This window comes from Sarcophilus harrisii, chromosome 5 (genome assembly GCF_902635505.1).
Source record: "Sarcophilus harrisii chromosome 5, mSarHar1.11, whole genome shotgun sequence".
In the NCBI taxonomy this organism is placed as follows: Eukaryota; Metazoa; Chordata; class Mammalia; order Dasyuromorphia; family Dasyuridae; genus Sarcophilus; species Sarcophilus harrisii.
The window spans coordinates 92,596,953-92,618,563 of NC_045430.1; the positions used below are offsets into that span (position 1 = coordinate 92,596,953).

General features: G+C 35.5%; 1 long non-coding RNA gene across 2 annotated transcripts in view; it reads right to left on the bottom strand.

The window, feature by feature from the left end:
• The window catches only part of LOC116419211, a 119,117-nt gene that overhangs the window by 52,198 nt on the left and 45,308 nt on the right, over positions 1–21,611 (bottom strand). For both annotated transcript variants that reach the window (XR_004229459.1, XR_004229458.1), the window contains exon 3: positions 9,795–9,956. This is a non-coding gene — a long non-coding RNA (uncharacterized LOC116419211). The remainder of the gene's footprint in view (positions 1–9,794; positions 9,957–21,611) is intronic.

Below are 21,611 nucleotides of genomic sequence, written 5' to 3' on the forward strand. Positions count from 1 at the left end.
TTTTTTAGGCAGGGCTGCTGTTGAAGGCCTGCCAACACTCTCACCTGTTCCTATTCAATGGAAAACTGATACACCAGTGTGGATAGAACAGTGGCCCTTAGCTAGTGAAAAAATTCAGGCCTTATTAAGATATAGTACAAGAGCAACTTGACCAAGGACACTTACAACCTTCTCTAAGTCCTTGGAATTCCCCTGCATTTGTTGTAAGAAAGAAATCTGGAAAATGAAGGATATTGACTTAAGAAAAGTAAATGAACAGATGGAAACTATGGGAACTCTTCAGCCTGGACATCCATCTCCTACTCAGTTGCCTAGAGATTGTTTCTATTCTATCCCTCTAGATAAGGAGGATTTGCTTTTTCAGTGCCCAGACATCACAGAATAATCCAGTGAAGGTTTTAGATTTGAGCAGGAGCTCTAAACCTCCATAAGAATGTAAGCTCATAGGGCTAGGAGATCATTATATACTTCAACAACAATACTATATGATGACCAATTCTGATGGACATCCTCAGCAATGAGATGAACCAGATCAGTTCCAATGGAGCAGTAATGAACTGAACCAGCTACACCCAGCAAAAGAACTCTGGGAGATGACTAAGAACCATTACATTGAATTCCCAATCCCTTTATTTTTGCCTGCCAGAATTTTTGATTTCCTTCACAGGCTAATTGTACAATATTTCAGAGTCCGATTCTTTATGTACAGCAAAATAACGATTTGATCATGTATATTTATTGTGTATCTAATTTATACTTCAATATATTTAACATCTACTGGTCATCCTGCCATCTGGGGGAAGGGGGGAGAAGGAGGGGAAAAATTGGAACAAAAGGTTTGGCAATTGTCAATGCTGTAAAATTACCCATACATATAACTTGGAAATAAAAGGCTATTTAAAAAAAAGAAGAAAAGAATGTAAGCTCATTAAGAGCAGAGATTGGCTTTTGTGATCAAAGATGGTGGCCTGAGATTTGAAAAAAATACTTTGTTCTTTGTCCCAAGTCCTTCACTATTACCTTTCTACTTTCTAAAATGTAAGCTCATTGGGAGCAGGAACTGGCTATGTAATGAGGGGTGGAGATTCACATCCATAACTTCTGTAACATTTAATTAATAGGGAATAGGGATAGACACATGCTTCTGGATAAGAAATAAAACACTGCCTTTTGGTTTCAAAAGTGTGTGTGCTAACCTAAGCAACCATTCTTGCAAAAATGTAAAATCTTTCCTGCATTCATTAGTTGGTCAATAAAGTTCTTGGTAAAATATATATTTTTTCTTACCATGAGATATAGTAAGGAATGCAGGATAATTCCTAGGTTGTGAATCTTAAGGGACTGAGATGATAGTGTTGGCCTTTACAATCATAGAAACGATAGGAGAAGGGGAGAGTTTAGGGGGAGAAATGTGCTTAAAGTACAATATGGGTGAGATGAGAGACAGGACCCTGATGTGTGATACAATCACATGCTCCCTGCAGGGTACTGGGACAGGGTACTCAAGTAGGGCTTGGACTTTGTAAGGTGCAAATTCTTGGCTGGATGGGTCAGTCAGCTACTGGACTGGGTCAGACAGGTTTCTCGGCTGTTCAGATCTGGCCCGACCTGGCTGCCCAGGCCATTAGGTCATTAGGCATGGCTGATGCCAAATCAGGCTAGATAGATCATTTGGTGCTGGACCCCTACAGGACTGAACTAGGTAAGTCACTCTGCCTTTGGGTTGCTAATGTAGGCTATACCATAAAGATTTATTGGCCACTGAGCTCTTCCCAGTATCTGTCACCTCTGCTGGATGGATAAATCTGCTGAATTCACTGGGCTCACTGTAAAATTAACAGCTTCAGTCATTCCCCAAATTTAGACCCTAATTTGTCTAATTGGTACCTTAGTATCTTCTGTTAGAGATTACAGGGTTTTTGTTACTTTTGTTTGCATCTAAAGACCTATTGTGCTTTTTCAACTACAGTAATGTTGTTCCTGTTCTTCATTTTCAAAATTAATCAAAATGACATCACTATGTTAGAAACGAGTTACAGTATGTCCAACTCTGGCTGATCAGACCAATATGAGCTTGGAATGCTCTGCCACAGGTTAGACACAAATAGTCCCTAGGAATATTTGGGGTAGCTTCTCTAATTTTGCATATTTCACGTTTTCTTTGGGCTAATTCAATTCTGCTTTGCTCATAGAGCTCACCACTTTCTCTGCTGAGGGCACACCTGCTAGGTGGTAACCCTATGCCAGTGTCTCCTTCATCATACAATGATAAAAAAAAAATATTCTAAAGTTCTTAAGAGAGACCTTGAGAGTGTCCTTGTATTGCTTTTTCTGACTACATTGTGAGCACTTGCCCTGTGTGAGCTCTCCATAAAATAAAATTTTGGGTAGGTGTGCATTTGGCATTTGAACAATGTGGCCAGGGATGTCCATGCTGATAATGAGATTGACACATGCATTTCCAGAGCCAGCTCTTGTTTGGGAGCCTCCAAAGGAATGTGTGGGACAGGAGAGGTATTAGACTGAAAGTTTACAGAGCATTGTGCTGATCTCATTGTTGTATGCCTGTGAAACTGTTCTGAACAGTAGAGCAGTACACCAGGAAACTGAATCGTTTCCATTTGAATTATCTTAGGGAGCTTCTGAAGATCATCTGGCAGGATAAGATACCAGATAACGAGGTCACGAAGGTCCTTTCTTGAACTAAACAACCAAGCAGAGAGCACAACTCTGGTGGATGAGAAGAGAAAGTATGGAATAAGGAGCTTATGAATGGATGCACCTAGTTTTCTTCACAAAGGGTTGAATTAAGATCATCTATAGAGAGAGTTGTAGAAGTAGTGTTTGATGCTTAAGAGAGAAAAAGTTTTGAAATAACTAGTAACTGGGATAGTCAATTAGAAATGAATAAAAAGTCTTTCTCCTTGTAAGAAGGACAGAGAATAATTTTAGAAGCAATGAGGAAAAATGAAAGAAATTGATGAAGGTTGTGTTCAGAGAAGGAAATTTCTGAGTTCACATTTATGAAAATGATGAATGCACTTTTCTTCATTAAGAGGAATTAAGATCATCCATAGAGTTGTAGAAGTAGTGTTTGCTTGGGAGAGAAAAAGTTTTGAAATAACTGGTGACTGTGATAGTTGATTAGAAATTAATAAAAAGTCTTCCTCCTTGTAGTGAGGACATAGAATAATTTTAGAAGCAGTGGGATAGAGGGAAAGTGAAAGAAATCGATGAAGGTTGTGTTCAGCGAGGGAAATTTCTGAGTTCACATTTATGGAAGTGAAACAATTTTGAATTACAATATTTTATATACAAATATTGTAATAATGTAATACATTATCATCCCTTTAGATAGCAAAGGGATAGTGGAGATGGAAGTTGTTTTAAGTGTTAGGAAACAGATAAACCAGAAGGCCTATGAGTTAATAGTGATTACAAGTATGATAATGTCTTTATGTTTCTTATATTTGTCATTCATAATATTGATAGATCCCTTCATTACAGTACTTTTTTTTCCTGTTCAAGCAATTGGGGTTAAGTGACTTGCCCAGGGTCACACAACTAGGAAGTGTGAAATGTCTGAGATCAAATTTGAACTCAGGTCCTCCTGACTTCAGAGCTGACTTCAGGGCTTTTATCCATAGTGCCATCTAGCTGCTCCCTTCATTATATTCTTAACACCACAGTTTATAACTCCAGTTGTTCCTCTTATCATTTGTTGTTTAGGTTGTTTCCAACTTTTTGATATTATAAAGTAATTATAGGCATCTTCATACAAATAGGCTTTTAAAAGAAAATCATTTAAATTACACCCTTTGATGTATACCTCAGTAATGGGAATTCTATTAGTTTTATGACTTTTGTTATGGATGGCTATATTGTGTCAGTTTGTAATACCATTGTCAATGCATGAATTATGTGTTTTCCTGCAGCCAACATTGTTTTTATTGATTTTATTTTTTTTCTGTCAACTTGGTAAATGTGAAGGGAATCTCATAATTGTTTTAACTTCAATTTCTTTTATTATTAACAAAGTTGAACATTTTAAAAAGATTAATAGTTTATTTCCCCTTTGTGAATTGTCTTTTCATCTATCCATTTCTTCAGTTTGTTCAATAAGTAATAACTTGCCCTCTATTTTGGATTAAATAAATTTTTTCATTTTCTTTTTGGATTTTGTGTTCTTTTATGTTTACATTTAGTGATTTAACTGAAATTTATTATTGTATATGGTATAAAGTATGGATCCAAATTAGTGACCATATTGCTAACCAGTTTTCCCAACAGTACTTAAATAATGATTGTTTTCTCCACTGCTTAATATCTATGGAATTATGAACACTAAATTTTTATATTTATATATACATATATTTGGTTCTATTTTGGGAATACTTTATTCTCATCTGTTGATCTATCTTTCTGTTTTGTCCAATGCTGGTTACATCTTAAAATCTTATAGGACAAATTTCCCTTCTTAAGGGGCTAATTACTTTTTAATATGAATTTCACTATCATTTTATCCAATTTTGTATTGTAAACCATTGGTTAAGTCAATAAATTAGTCTGAGGAGTTTTGATATTTTTAACTATATCCTTCCTTCCCTGAACAAGTGGAACATCTCTAGAGTTATTCAGGCATTTCCTTCTGTCAATTTCTATAAATAGAGCTTTGTAATTTTCTTTAAAAAGATCTCAAACATTAACTTAACTTCAAATATTTTATCTCCCCCTTTCCCCCATTACTTGTAACCCCAAGAGTTAACAGATTAGGATGACGGTCTGGTGAGACAAATTTTAAGTTTCAAGTTCATGGTAATTTGATCCTTTGAGGTATAATTATAAAACATGTAAATGGCTTATGACTATGTTTCAGTTAGAGAAAGAAGACTTTAATCTTGTCCTTAACCTTGTCGCCTGTCAAGGCGATCCCAGCCTTGAGCTAGAAAAAGTCATCTGGAGATGACCTCCAGTATTCAATGTTATCCTATGAGACTGTGATGGCAATAGATAATCCAAGATTATCTGACAATGATTCTGAGAAGGAAGAAATCTCCCAAGATATACCATGGCCCTTGGTGACATTAGAACCACCTCTGACACTAAAAATATTGTCTGGAAATAGAAATGAATGGTGTGGCCATACATGACCAAAAATACCCCTCTCCCTTCCACTCTTGCCAACACATAGAAACTTCTCTGAAATTTCTATTTATATAAATACTACCTTATACTTATGTTTTGTTCATTTTTTTCTTCAGCATCTCATGTGTGTGGAGGAAAAAAAATAGCTGAACTATCCCTAAGCCTAGGTAGCATGGTAGATATATCATGTTACATATTATTTGACCCATTTTTCTGCACATATACCAATGATCACCCTTGAGTTTGATTTATAGGCCTGCTGGTACTGTTAAAGCTAACTAACTAGCTTGGTTTTTTTCTTTACTACTTATTAGTATTTCCTTGGGTACCATAGATTTGCTTATATTCTTGGGGTATTTTGGTGTCTTACATGGAATTTAGACATTTGATTGCTGTCAATTGATGCTATTTATTTTATTGCATTTATTGTGAATGAACTTTTGTTTTCAATACTACAATGGGGATAATTGTTTGATAGATCAGAATAGCCATTCTTGTTTTTTTAAAGAGTTGATGTTTCTTTTTATGCTTGTACTGTATAAATATAGATTATAAATATATTTTGCAAGCAACTGCAAAATTTCTACACTGGGGAATATAGCCCTACTTTCCTAGATTTCTCATCCAGAAACCACAAATCTGGAAAAAAGATACTCAGACACTATTTAAAAGTTCACTCGTTTGTACATCGATTTCTGGAGCTATTTTTGGAAGTTTCTGTGAGAGAAATAATGGAAGCCAAGAGAAGGGAGCCTTTTCTTGTTGTTTGTTTATTTGGTTTTTCCTAGGTCTCCAATCTCTGAATACCAGCCCTCCTTTCCTTTTCTCTGCCACCCCTTAATTTCTGGTGGTGAACAATGGAATCAAGAGTTAAGAAATTTATGAGAAGCTGAGAAATTACTGGTGAGAAAGCTGAACAGCTGGAGGGAACTTGGCTTTCTCCCTCATTCACCTGTTAAAGAAGAATTAACTTGAAACTGATATCTACATTGAGCTGAAAAATGATTTTTCCCCCTCCCTTTGGGAGAGAGCTGAGCTCAGGATAAGCAGCACAGACAGCTGTTTCCTTACAAAACATTTGTTCTTCAATTGTCTACCCTTCTTATCATTTGTGAACTTTTCTCTTTTTTAATATTAAAAAAAATTCAGCAGAAGGTAAGATTAAAATTTTTTTAATATTTTGTTTTCCCCCAGTTACTTTTTTACTTTAATTCTTTTTCCCCTGTTTTATTTATTTTTTTCTCAATAGTATTTTATTTTTCCAATTAAATGTAAAGACAATTGATTTTTGTAAGATATTGAGTTTCAAATTTTTTCTTCCTCATATCTCCTCTCGACAGCAAGCAATCTGATATAGGTTATATATGTACAATCATGTCAAAGATATTTCCATATTTATCAAAAGAGTATGCTTTGATCCACATTCAGTCTCCATTGTTCTCCCTCTGGATGCAGATAACATTATCCCTCATAAGTCTATTGGAGTTGGATCACTGCATTGCTGAGAAGAGCTAAATCTATTATAGTTGATCATCACATAATCTTGCTGTTATTGTGTACAGTGTTCTCCTAGTTCTGTTCATTTCATTCAGCTTCTGTTCATTTAAGTCTTTTCAGGCTTTTCTGAAATTAGCCTTTTCATCATTTCTTATAAAACAACAATATTCCATTACATTCATATACTACAATTTGCTCAGCTATTCCCCTATTGATGGGCAGGCATCCACTCAATTTCCCATTCCTTGACACTATAAAAACAAATGTTACAGATATTTTTGCATATGTGGGTCTTTTATGATCTCTTTAGGATACAGACCCAGTAATGAGATCAAAGGGTATGCACAGTTTTATAACCTTTTGTGCTATAAGAAATGATGAACAGAATAGTATTCTATCATAATCACATACTATAATTTATTTAGTCATTCCCCAGTAGATGAACATCTTCTCAATTTTTAATTCTTTGCCCTGAGAAAAGAGCTACTATGCATAGTTGTAAATATAGATCTTTTTTCTTTTTTTGAAAACCTCTTTTGAGATACATGCCTAGTAGTGGTGTTATTAAGTCAATGAGTATGCATGGATTTATAGCCCTTTGGGCATAGTTTGAAATTGCTCTACAAAATGGTTGAATCAGTTCACAATTCTATCTACAGGGTATTTATATCTCATTTTACCCACATTCCCTCCAATGTTTGTCATCTTCCTTTTCTGCTCTCCTAGCTAATCTAATAGGCATAAGGTAGTTTCTCAGAATTGTTTTAATTTGCATTTCTCCAAGCAATAGTGACTTATAGTATTTTTTCATATGGATTATAAATAACCTGGTTACTTCATCTAAAAATTGTTCGTATCTTTTGGTAATTTATCAGTTGGGGAATGGCTCTTTTTAAATATAGATTTGACTCTGTTTCCTATGTGTTTGATAAATGGGGCCTTTATCAGAGAAATTTGCTTCAAAATTCTTTTCACAATTACTACTGGTAACTATATTCTTCTCCTTTCCTCCTCCCTGTTTATTCTATGTAAGGTCCACTAGAGAGGCCAGGCAAGCGCAGTTAGGATATATGGACCCATGGTCTGGAGGTCCCTGGACGTGATGAGTTTTGAGTACACAGGGACTTCCTTCCTGGGTAGGACCTCCAGCCGCTGGGGGTGAATCCTAAACACTCTGAAATCATCTCAGGAACGGGAAGCATCTCTATCACTGACTGGCTTATGCCTATGACCTCATGGACCCAATATAAGCTCGGTGAGGAGAATCCCAACTTTTTTTCATCCCTTTTCACCTGGATCTCAGCCTTAGGGAGAGATATTAAGAGAGTGCAGAAGGTCATAGAGAGAGGTGTAAACCACGTGAATAAAATCTAAGCTTGTTTGCTAAAACTCTTGGGTGCTCTGTTGGGCTCAAACTGCATCCTTATGAGATAGCAGCCAGAGGACTTCCGAAAGCCTCAGGAAGAGGTAAGATTGATATTAATATTCACCAGAGATTTTTCTGACGCTCTGGGAATTAGAAGTGACTGGCAGTAGCAAATGCAATGATAGCATGTTGCAGTTCTATTCTCTCTGTATCCTTTTACCCTGTTCTTCATCAAAACTGTTTTGCTTCTTATTACCCCCTCTCCCAATGTGCCCTTTCTTCAAATGGGAGTTTGTAAGCAAAGGGAGAAAGAAACACATGCATATTTTTTGGTAGCATGGGCAAACCCTTTGGCAGTCTGTCAAATCCTGTGGACTACTTCTTTGAATGTTTTTTTAAAAGATAAAATAAACCACATAAAGCTGCAAATGATGCCAATAGAGAGTTATCAAAATATTTTAAAAACTAGTTATGCATCACAGGTTAAGAGCCCCTATTCTAGATCTAATGGACAGAAGCCCCTAAGGGGAGCAGGAGAAGCTCCAGACCCAGGAAAGGTAATCTGTGAAACCCATGGGACAACCCTCCTCCCCCCTAATCCCCCTCCTGCCCTTGCCTCACCAAGCCTTCTGATAAAAAGAAAACATTCCTTAAATTCCACAAAGTTCTTATGTACCTTACAAGTGAGATGAGCCTAAACTTATGGTTGGAGTTCCTGTATCCACCCTTCCTCCTTCATACCACACCTTTTATCTTTGTTACCAGTTACCCTAATCATTCTGAAGCTGAGGTCTATGAACTTATTTTAAAATATTTTTATAAAATATTTTAGCATAATTAGTTTCCTTTGTAATCTTGTATATTTTATTTTATCCATTTTAAAAACTTCTGAAATGGATTCATAATCTTCATTCAATTGCCAAAGTGCCCAGAACACACAAAAAAGTGAAATTTCCTACCCTAAATGCTTAAATGGAGACAACCTCACCATATATCTCTTGCAACATTACATGTGAAGGCCTCAACCATGGGAATTAAATTCTGAAATTAAAATTTGTGTTTGGGATTATTAGTGATGACTTTGAGTTTGAGCTGATTGATTCTTGGTTCAGATTTTGTCTTGTTTACTTTTCTTATATTTTTTTTGGTAAAATTTTAATATAATTTAAAAAATCTCTACACTTATTCATTTATATTTTTCCATTCAGATATTTTAAATCTAGATTTGATTTTGTTTCATATTTTGTTTTGGGTCTTGCCAATTTGAACATATACCTCAAGGCATTTAGAGATAATAGCTACATGCTCCAGTAAATGATGGAGAAAGTAATTGGAGACATGATTTACATTATAAAGGACTGAAGAACCATGAAATATTAATTAAGCTTGAGCCATCCTGCTGATAAACTCTGTGAAGTTATTTTTCATTTAGCAGCTTCCCCATCATTTTTACCAAATCAATCCTGATGTTTTCAAGTATTCTTTTACAAAGACTGCTAGAATTCTGCAAGGTGAAAGATATATTTTGTACTATGACCTGATAACCTTGAGTCAAAGGAGAAGCCCAGTTAAGGAAATTAAGCCCAGTAGCTAAGCCCAATTAAAAAGTGAGTGGAGAGGTTAACTGCTCCTTTAAAGCCTATTGAGTGAGAGTAGTTTTTCCTGAATTGATGACTAATAATTTCTATGAATCTTCTTGCTTCTATTGCTGTCAAGAGAACCTAGGAACTTCAGTGGCATTCCAAAGCAATATGTTTTTCAGTATTGAGCCCCACATATTACTCACCACAAGTCTTCTCAGATCCTGTGGTTCGGAGAGTGGAGACGGAGTATAACTTGGCTGGCCCAGGATTTTAGATTGCCTGTCCTTTCTTACTAAAAAGTCTTATCCACTGTGAGATCTCATGCTTGTGGATCTGGGCTTAGTAGAAACAGACTTGAAGGCAACCTCAAGGCAAAGGGAAAGAGAGAGTGATGGACAAAGAAATTATAGACCTAAGAATAAAAGAGTAGTCAGTGATATACCAATACACGATGCAAAGAAACACACTCAAACCTAGTGTTCTTTGGGACTGTGTCATAATGGAACTCTACAGATTTATGGAGGGATAATGACTCTCTGGTAATCTTAAATTCCTTCTTAATCTGGACGGGACCCAGCTCCAAGATGGTACCACATCTTTGGAGGAGGTAGAGCCCACTAGAAAGGAAAGTTTTCTTGATTATTATAGTGCCTTAGCAGCAAGGGCAATGATAGGAAATGCATTTCTTTTTCTTAGTAGGAAGGAGGGACTGAATAATGATGGGAGATAGAAGCTATGGTAAAAGGGGTGAAGCACAGTAACTTTGAAGCTCCCCAGGAATAGCAGAATAGACAGGACATGCAGATGTATTCCAGTGCCACTAGCTAGCCAATTACAAATTAAGGGCACAGTGTTTCCAATATGAATATAATCATGAGTAATTGGATTCTTGTCTGGCTCACTAACTAGCATAAAGAGTGGTCTACTTAAGCAAAATTTTGGGTATTTTCCCTGCTATTCCTACATGCTGAATTTACTTCCTGTTTATTCTCCCCTTCTCCTACCTCAACTGGCCTGGTAAACTGACATTTCTTACCCTTAAATCTTGTGAATATTTTTATGATGCATTTTCCCCTTTTTCAATAGTATTTTTATTTTTCCAAATACATGTAAAGATAGTTTTCAACATTCATTTTTGTAAAACTTTGTGTTCCAAATTTTTCTTCTTCCCTGCCTTCTTAACTGCCTTCTCCCCAAGACATCAAACAATCTGATATAGGTTAAATATGTGCAGACATTTTAAACATTTCCATATTTGTCAAGTGCAAGAAAAATCAGACCAAATGGGAAAAAAAAAAAAAACCACTAGAAAGAAAAAAACAAACAAAAGGTGAAAATACTATACTCTACACATCTCCATAATTCCCTCTCTGGATGCAATTGGCATTTTCCATCCCAAGTCCATTGGAATTACCTTGAATCACCACATTGTTGAGAAGAGCTAAATCCATTATAGTTGTCTATCACACAATTTTATGTAAAATATTTTCCTGGCTCTGTTTACTTCACTCAGCATCAGTTCACACAAGTCTTTGCAGGCTTTTCTGAAATCAACCTACTCACCATTTCTTACAGAACAATAATATTTCATTACATTCATATACCATAACTTATTCAGCCATTCCCCAACTGATGGGATCCACTCAATTTCCAGTTCCTTGTCATTACAAAATGAGCTACTACAAATATTTTTGCATATGAGAGTCCTTTTTCCTTTTATCTCTTTGGGATACAAACCCAATATATGACTGCTAGATCAAAGAGTATGCATAGTTCTATAGCCCTTTGGGCATAGTTCCAAATTGCTCTCCAGAATGACAGGATCATTTACAACTATGATGAGTTTTGTTTCCATATAAAAAATAAGCTTTTTTTATTGCATTGTAAATGAATTTGCTGTGAAGGAGTGGGCCACACTCTAGGAAAGGAGAAAAGGGAATTTCCTCTGGGGAAAGAGATTGAACCATCACTCTATATTGCCTCCACTAAAGACATAAAGAGGGACTTTCCTATCTATGGAATTAGGTATAAAGTTCCAAGACTTGTTAGTTTCATGCTTATCCAGGAATTGATAATACCTATATAATACTTCAAAGTACACCCACTTAGATAGGGGAAAACATGCACTATAGAGATTATTATTGAGAAACCTCCAAGATTGGCTCATATAAGTTCATAGTTTTAGCAATGTATCAGGAGTTAGATTAAAAACAAAACATTTAATTAACCTATTGACTTCTTAATGATATTCTTTCCTCTTTCATGACTCGTCACCCTTATGGTCTCCTTCTTATTCCACTACTTTTTTCTTCCTTCTTCATTCCTTTTTCTGTTTTATTTTAATCTGGTTCTACTTCCTCCTACCTTTCAAAATGTAGGTGTATGATGAGATCATCTGTATGAAAGATGAGTACTTTTTTCCCCCCAGTGGAGGCAGGAATGCTGATCAGCAAGTCAGTCCCTCTTCCTCTAGTGTTAATAAGAGCTTCCTTGAGGCCTGAGAGCTTTAAGTTAGTTGCCTTGCTCTTACTAGCTGCTGAGCAAGAATTGAAAGGGCAAAAGAAAAAGCAGTACATGTGCTTACCTTAAGCCTCAGAAAGACCAACTGAACATTTCAGATTTATGCTAAAGTGGAAAAGAAGTAAAAGGAACTTACTCAACCTGACCCTGTCTATAGATTAGAGAAGGAAAATAGTATACTCATCTTGCTGCCCCTAAGAGTGCAGATTTTGACGTTTTTGTAATGGGTATTAATTAGCACAAAAGCCTTTAATAATCACCCAAATAACACTTTTTCTTGTTGCTAAAGTGCAGAAGAACTGATTTGTGCACAAGATATTGCTGCCTGAGGACAATCTCACAAAAGAGTAAATATTAAGATGGAAGTCACAGTACTTCATGACAATTTCAGAAGATGGGAACATTAGAAACAGAGGATGTCAAAGGGCAATACAATAGCTCCCATTCATAGCCAATTGCCAGGAGATAGAACCATGAAAGGTATTCTGGCCATGACACAACCTTTATGTAGGAGCATGACCATGAAATGTTCCTTTCCTTACAAATGTGGGAGTCTGAGGGAAAGTGTACCTCTGTAACAGTGATATCCTAGCCCCCATTGGAGGCAGGGTTCTAATGTCATAACACTTTGGTTCAGTTTAAACATGGGGACAAAAATGAAGCACTTGTAAGTCATTGGCCATTTAACAAAGGAGATTTACTTTTTTCTACCACTACAAGAATATGCAATAAGGATACAGTGATCCTTAGTTTCTCTGGACATACTCTCCCCACCTCCAACTGGAAATGTACCAGATCAATAGGTAATTAAAGGATGGAGGCTTACATAGTCTTAGACACTGAGAAGACCAGAATCCTTCTGGCTGGTGGTAATGATGAAGGAAGAGGAAGGAAGCTACAATAGCAAAGGCAAGGTCAATCAAATTCTAAGAATAACTTTGGGCCTAAACCATTTTGGTTAGGGATGGGAAGCCTTTGGGAAGAATCTTAGGTTAATAAAGCCCTGAGGCAACTTTGTCTTTTAGATAAATTCTTCCCCAGGTAGTGGGTAGAAGTGAAGAAATTCTTCAGGGAAATCCTGATTCTATCTCACCTCCATAGTCTAAAGGCCAGGTCTGTTACATTTTCACCCCTCTCTCAGGGTCCTCTGGTAGCTTTAGGAGAATTGAAGGTGTCTATTCTATCTGTCATTGGCTCCATTCGCTTACCAAATTCCTTTTATGACACAGACATGGTACTGAAACCTAAACCAGGTAGGTTGAAAACAAAGAAAATTACAGACCAATCTCCCTAATGAATATTGATGCTAAAATCTTAAATTAAGATATTAGTGAAAGACTACAGAAAATCATCCCCAGGATAATACACTATGATCAAGTAGGATTTGTACCAGGAATGCAGGGCTGGTTCAATATTAGGAAAACTATCAGTATAATTGGCCATATTAATAACCAATTTAACAAAAACCATATGATCATCTCAATAGATGCAGAAAAAGCATTTGATAAAATCCAACATCCATTCCTATTAAAAACACTTGAGAGTATAGGAATAAATGGACTTTTCCTTAAAATAATCAGTAGCATCTATTTAAAACCAACAGTAAGCATCATATGCAATGGGGACAAACTGCAACCATTCCCAATAAGATCAGGAGTGAAACAAGGTTGCCCACTATTACTATTACTATTCAATATTGTATTAGAAATGCTAGCTTTGGCAATAAGAGTTGAGAAAGAGATTAAAGGAATTAGAGTAGGTAATGAGGAAACCAAATTATCACTCTTTGCTGATGATATGATGGTATACTTAGAGAACCCCAGAGATTCTATTAAAAAGTAATTAGAAATAATCCATACCTTTAGCAAAGTTGCAGCATACAAAATAAACCCACATAAGTCATCAGCCTTCCTATATATCACTAACACAGTCCAACAGTTAACGTTACAAAGAGAAATTCCATTTAAAGTAATTACTGATAGTATAAAATACTTAGGAATCTATCTGCCAAGGGAAAATCAGAAACTTTATTAGCAAAACTACAAAACACTTTCCACACAAATTAAGTCTGATCTAACCAATTGGAAAAATGTTAAATGCTCTTGGATAGGGTGAGCAAATATAATAAAGATGACAATACTACCTAAACTAATCTATTTATTTAGCGCTATACCAATCAGACTCCCACAAAACTACTTTAATGACCTAGAAAAAATAACAACAAAGTTCATATGGAAAAGCAAAAGGTCAAGAATTTCAAGGGAATTAATGGGAAAAAAAAATCAAATCAAGGTGGCCTATCTATACCAGATCTGAAAATTATTATAAAGCAGCAGTCACCAAAACCATTTGGTATTGGCTAAGAGATAGACTAGTTGATAAGTGGAATAGGTTAGGTTCAAAGGACAAAACAGTCAATAACTTTAATACTCTAGCGTTTGACAAACCCAAAGACCCCAGCTTTTGGGATAAGAACTCACTGTTTGACAAAAATTGCTGGAAAAATTGGAAACTAGTATGGCAGAAACTAGGCATTGACCCATACTTAACACCGTACACCAAGATAAGGTCAAAATGGGTTCATGACCTAGGCATAAAGAATGAGATTATAAATAAATTAGAGGAGCATAGGATAGATAGTTTACCTCTCAGACCTGTGGAAGAGGACAGAATTTATGACCAAAGAAGAACTAGAGATCAATACTGATCACAAAATAGAAAATTTTGATTATATCAAATTGAAAAGTTTTTGTACAAACAAAACTAATGCAGACAAGATTAGAAGAGATGCAATAAACTGTGAAAACATTTTTACAATTAAAGGTTCTGATAAAGGCCTCATTTCCAAAATATATAGAAAATTGATTCTAATTTATAAGAAATCAAGCCATTCTCCAATTGATAAATGGTCAAAGGATATAAATAGACAATTTTCAGATGATGAAATTGTAACTATTTCTAATCATATGAAAAGGTGTTCCAAATCATTATTGATAAAAGAAATGCAAATTAAGACAACTCTAGGATACCACTTCTCACCTGTCAGATTGGCTAAGATGACAGGAAAAAATAATGATGAATGTTGGAGGAGATGTGGGAAAACTGGGACACTGATGCATTGTTGATGGAGTTGTGAATGGATTCAACCATTCTGGAGAGCAATTTGGAACTCTACTCAAAAAGTTATCAATCTGTGCATACCCTTTGATCCAAAAGTGTTACTTGGCTTGTATCCCAAAGAGATATTAAGGAAGGGAAAGGGATCTGTATTTGCAAAGATATTTGTGGCAGCCCTTTTCATAGTGGCTAGAAACTGGAAATTGAATGTATTCCCACCAATTGGAGAATGGCTGAATAAATTGTGATATATGAATGTTATGGAATATTATTGTTCTGTAAGAAATGACCAGCAGGATGAATATAGAGAGGCTTGGAGAGACTTACATGAACTGATGCTAAGTGAAATGAGCAGAACCAGGAGATCATTATATACTTCAACAACAATACTATATGAGGATCAATTCTGATGGAAGTGGCTATCTTCGGCAATGAGAGGATCCAATTCAATTCCAATTGACCAGTGATGAACCAAAGTAGCTACAATCAGCAAAAGAACACTGGAAAATTAATGTGGACCACAACATAGCATTTACACTCTTTCTGTTATTGTTTGCTTGCATTTTTGTTTTTCTTCCCAAGTTATTTTTGCCTTTCTAAATCCGATTTTTCTTGTGTAATAGGAGAACTGTATAAATATGTACACATATATTGTATTTAAAATATACTTTTAACATGTTTAACATGTATGAGACTGCCTGCCTTCTAGGGGAGGGGGTGGAGGTAAGGAAGGGAAAAGTTGGAACAGAAGTGTTTGCAAGGGTCAATGTTGAAAAATTATCCATGCATATAAAAAGCTATAATAATAAAAAATAAAAAAACCCAACAAAGCCAATAGTTTAGAAATGAAAAAAAAAGTAAACCAACTAGAAAAGGTAATACAGCATCTTAAAGATGAAAATAACTCTTTGAAAATAAGAATTGGGAAAGGGGAAGCCAATGAAGTTATAAGAGACTAAGAAATAACAAAACCAAATATAAAGAATGAAAAAAAGAGAACAGAATATGAAACATAAGGAGAACAACATCTCTAGAGAACAAATCAAGAAGAGAAAACATAAGAATAATTGGATTATCTGAAAGTTGTGACCAAAAAAAGAACCTTGACACAATAATGCAAGAAATAATCCTAGAAAATTGTCCTGACGTGATAGAACAGCAGGGGAAAGTAGAAATAGAAAAAATCCACCAATCACCACCTCAAAGAGATCCTTTGTGGAAAACACATAGGAATATTATTGCCAAATTTCAAAACCTCCAGATCAAAGAGAAAATTTTGCAGGAAACAAGGGGAAAAAAAAAACAATTCAAAATATGCTAGAGCTACAATTAAAACTGTATAGGATTTAGCAGCAGCCATAAGAAATCCTGGAATCAAACAATCAAAACAAATCTAACAATCTGACAAATCTAACAATCAAAAGAACTAGGTCTATGGCCACAAATATCATATCCAACAAAATTATCCATGATATTGAATGAAATAAATGCTCATTCAATGCACTTACAGAATTTCAGGTGTTTCTTTCAACTAAACCCAAAACTCAATAGAAAATTTAACATATAAAAGCCAATATCAAAGATCAATATCAAGGAACTTATTAACATGGACAAATTGTTTATGTTTTTTACATGGAAATGTATACCATATGTTTAAAATTGATATCAGTTTTTTGTGCAGTAAGATAATTGTATAAATATGTTTATATATATTAGGTTTAACATATATTTTAACTAGTTTAACATATATTGGATTGTTTGCCATGTAGGGGAGAGGGTGGGGGGAAGGAGGGGAAAATCTGAAACACAAGGCTATGCAAGGATCAGTGTTGTCAAATTATCCATGCATATGTTTTGAAAATAAAAAGTTTTATAAAAAATAAAATAAAATAAATTATATCAGCAATTGGGTAGCTCAAAAGAAAGTTTGGGACAGAGTTGAATATGATCTGACTATTAAAAAGTAAAACCTACTAGGAAAAGGTAAAAATGTAATTATGTTATATATATATATGAGATTCAAAGGAAGAATAGATGCAGAGGCATTAGAGAGGGGAAGAGGGCTCATAGTTCTGAAAACCTACTCACATCAGGAATGAATTAAATAGGCAACACTACATATATACCATGAAAGTTATAGCACCCATCAAAATCAATAAAGAAATAAGAGGGGGAGGGATAGAGAGGGAGGAACAAAGTGTGGGATAAGAAGACAAGGGAGGGATCCATGAGTAGGGGGAGGTAAAGTAATAGTAAGGCAAGGTAAAGAGCAGAATTTAAGCAGAAGAGTTAGCGATAAGAAGGAAAAGATAAAAACTATAAGGATAAAGAGTAGAATCTATTAGGGGAAAAAAGTATCTTAAAGTCAAACTTAAAGATTCATTCAAGAGGGGAATCTACATTATATATCATCCAAAGTAATATTGTTTTAGATACATGTTTATATATGGCTAAATGCATGTGTGTGTGTATATATATGTATGTGTGTCTCAGTATATGTAGATATGTATGCATGTTGCTCTATGTATGTGTAAATATAGATATATGTATATTATATGGGTCTGTGAGTAGATGTGAATTTATATGTAAATATATATGAATGTATGTGTATGTGGGGCAGCAGGTGTGTGTGTGTGTGTGTGTGTGTGTGTGTGTGTAAATATATCTGTGCTTAATTTTAGCTTGCTTGAAGGAAGTAGGGGGGATTAAAAGGAAAAAAAAATTAAGTAAAAGTGTGCAGCAGAGAACAAAATAACAATCTACATGGAAGCAAAGAAAAGATGGATACTCATGAATATAATTTCTTCCACTATTATCCTTTTTCGAACTGGTAATCTATGATTATATATTTTGAATCCTCCTTGATGTTTTATTAGGCACCTGACAGTGTTCTATTCTAATGTGTTTTGTTTTGTTTTTCCTTTTTCTATTTTGCTATAAACATTTTTAAAAAGCTCTTTATAGCTTTTTAACACATCATAGAAACTTTAAGCCAAAACAAATGTCTGTCCTCTTCCATATTCTCCTGTTTTATAAAATTTGTTTTTCTTACTACTTTTTTAACTTTCTAGGAATTCATTTTTTCCAATTTAAAAAATTTGTTTACTTGCATTTTCTAACTTCTTGCCTAGAAAACTAATTTCTTTCTTTCTCCTTGAGTCTCTTAGGCTCCTTGCTTTTTAAGTCTTCTTTATTCACCTTAAACTTGTTTCATCTCTCTACCCTTCTCTCATTCACTCACTCATGAAGTAGAACCTGGATTTTCAAATCATCCTCCTTTAAGTTTTCCTAAATCTCTGTCTCCTAGATTTAGCTTCTGCCCTTCTTCACAAATCCAAGCTTTTTCAAATCACCTTCATAATTTTTTCTTCCTTAATCAACTCTAACTCAGTTTCCCTTACTAGAAGTTTTCAGGTAAAAGCTGGATGACCATGTGAAGGGGATTTTATAGGAAGAATGCTTAAATAAATATTTATTTATTTATTAATAAATAATTTATTTAGTAGAAATATTAGATGGCTTTTTAGCTCCTTCCCAATTTGAATATTCTAAGATTCAGTGAAAAACTTACTTTGCTGTAACTTGAGTAGAAAGAATTAGTGATGTGGGAAAGATTTATTTCTTTGTGACTCCCAACTCCCCCTCCCCCCCCAGTTAATGTAATTACCCTTTAACTCACAAATCCTGGTCCCTTTGTATTCCAATAGAAGATCCGGGCCTGTCCCAGCCCCACCCGGATCTGAGCCAACTTTGGGGCTACACTCAAAAGCCCCTTGAGCTAAATCTCCCATTATAAAAGGGACACGCTGGGACCAAACATGCTAGCCATGTCAGGACTCTCTGTCTACTGGACCCTCTGTCTGGTGTCCTCCTTATCTCTACCTTCACCTATTTCCTTAACTATGCTTTAACTTTGCTTCCAACCCCAATAATAAACCTCTTTTATCAATCTAGCTTTCGGGCCAATAAATATCTTTATTGGGGACTCTCGCCATTACTAGATCTCATTTACCCCAGTATCCTTGCGCTGAATCCAAGGGGGTTGCAGGGGAGTTCTTTTTGACTCCCTGTATCCCAAATCTGCCACTAGATCTCAACTAAACCCTAATTTCATTTAGGTACCCCAAATCTAGACCTCATCATTAGGATCAATGTCTAGAAATTATAGGCAATAGTGATGAGATGTGGGTTTGCATAAGTGTTGAATTCCCAAAAATATATTGGGCCTTCAGGACTCTATTGTATGTTCCACCAAAGGTCGAGAAATGGGAGTTAAACCCCCAAATATACTAGAGTCTTGAGATGGTGTTGTGAGGTATCTCAAAAGATACTTAGGCTTAGACCATTTCCAAATCAAGAGGAAAAGATTTTATTATTACACTATTGATGGGCAAACTAAGTTCTGAAAGTGAGTTTTAGTCATTAACAAAAGGAAGAGCTCAGGCTGAGTTTGCTAGCAGAAGTCTTCATTAACAAGAGGAAAAATGCCATAAAGGCAGGCAAAATTGCTACAGAACTTGCTGCCATAAGGCAGGCAGTTCCTAATGAACTCGCAATGAAGTGGGGTACAAGTAGGTTCTTTTATAGGGGAAAAATAACCTCAGGGATTGACATCATAACTTGGCCTTCTGATTTAAAAAGCTGTGAGGTCATGTGAATGTAAGGAATTAGACAAGGAATATTGTAGGTCTACTACAATGAAAATCCACTTAAGACAACAAAAGACCTACTTAAAAACAAAAGGTGCATTTAAAAGTGAGATAATCCTGTCAGTGCTCCTAGGAACTTGTTTCAAGGAGTAGCTTGGACAGTAAAATTCAGGCCCTTTTCTATAGTTCAAGAAACTACCAAGAACCTGGGCTCTTTTTGTTGGGGTCTTATTTATCCCATAAATTGCATTTATGTTAAAGTCACTATCAGTGGATATGTATGCTTTTTACAGTGTGCAGAATATAAGCTTGGAATGTAGGAGAACTAGTTACACTAGTTACACCACCTTCCACTTTACCCCTCAGGGGAAGGAGTTTATCTGTACATGATTGAAAAGAACAAAAAGCCTTGACCAGAGCCATTGCTTTTAGATGAACTAATACCAGCTGTTTTCCCACTGGAGCATACTATAGGTTCAGGCATTTCTAAATTTCTTTGGTCGAGATTCACTTGATCAGTCTTTGCTTTTAGGAAGTTATAAAATATAAATCAGTAACATCTCTTTTCAACCTAACTTGGAGTTTCTATACTGGGAATGTTCCCAAAAGTTATAAAAATCTATTTCTTTCCTTACGCATATCATCACCATGACTCATTTGCCTTAAGGCTTTGCCTAGCATCATAAATTTAAAGCTAGAAGATTCCTACATTTAATTTTCACATTTTACATACAAGGAAACCCATAAGGATTAAGGAAACTGCCTACAGTGTGTGTGACCTATTAAGTGAACAGATACTGAGTGTGCAGAACCAAATTCAAATCTGACTCCAAATCTAGTGCTCTTTTGCATCACAGTGTGCATAGTGTCTGACACAAAAGTATATCTTTAATAAATGTTATACCTAATTATCTGTCTGTCTGTCTACTCTGTATACATCTCCAACAGCCCCAACCAACCTATGAAAGCCTTTTCTTATAACAAAGATATTAAGCAAAATTAGATCACATAGTAACTACAGATGACTCCAAATTAACTCCAGTAACACAAACACAAATTTGTACAGTAGTAACAGTCATAAGGTATTAGAGAAATCAGTTTCTTTGAGAAGAAATGGAAAAAAGAGAAAAAAAAAAGTCTATCAATGAACAGCGATTGGAAAAGTAGATTTACTTCTGCCTAAAGAGAGAATTAAAAAGGTTGAGGAAAAGAGTATAAAGATATAGATTTCACAGATATCTGGCTTGCACTCATCCCCAATTACATGGTCCCAACATAGAATGACATCATCTTCTTCTCCTTACACTATGTGGCTTCATAACTTAATTCCTTGAGCATGAAGGCTGGGAAGGATATCTTCCCACCATGAGGCAATATTGGTCTTTTTTTCTTTGCAGCATGGAGGACCTGTTGTATCATCTGCTTATTCTCATAAAACTTCAACTTTCCTTTCTCTTCGTGGCTTTGATCCTTGTTGGTTGCCCTTCATTTTTAAAAAGGACCAAAATGGCATCACTATGTTAGAGTTACAGTGTGTCAAGATATGGCTGATGAGACCAATATAAGCACAGAATGCTCTGCCATAGATCAGGTACAAATAGTCCATATGAACATTTGGGGTGGTTTCTGTCACTTTGCACATCTTGCTTTTCTTCTGGGCTAATTCAAGTCCACTTTGCTCATAGAACTCAGCACTTTCTGTGATGGGGGCACACCATGCTGGGAGATCCTGTG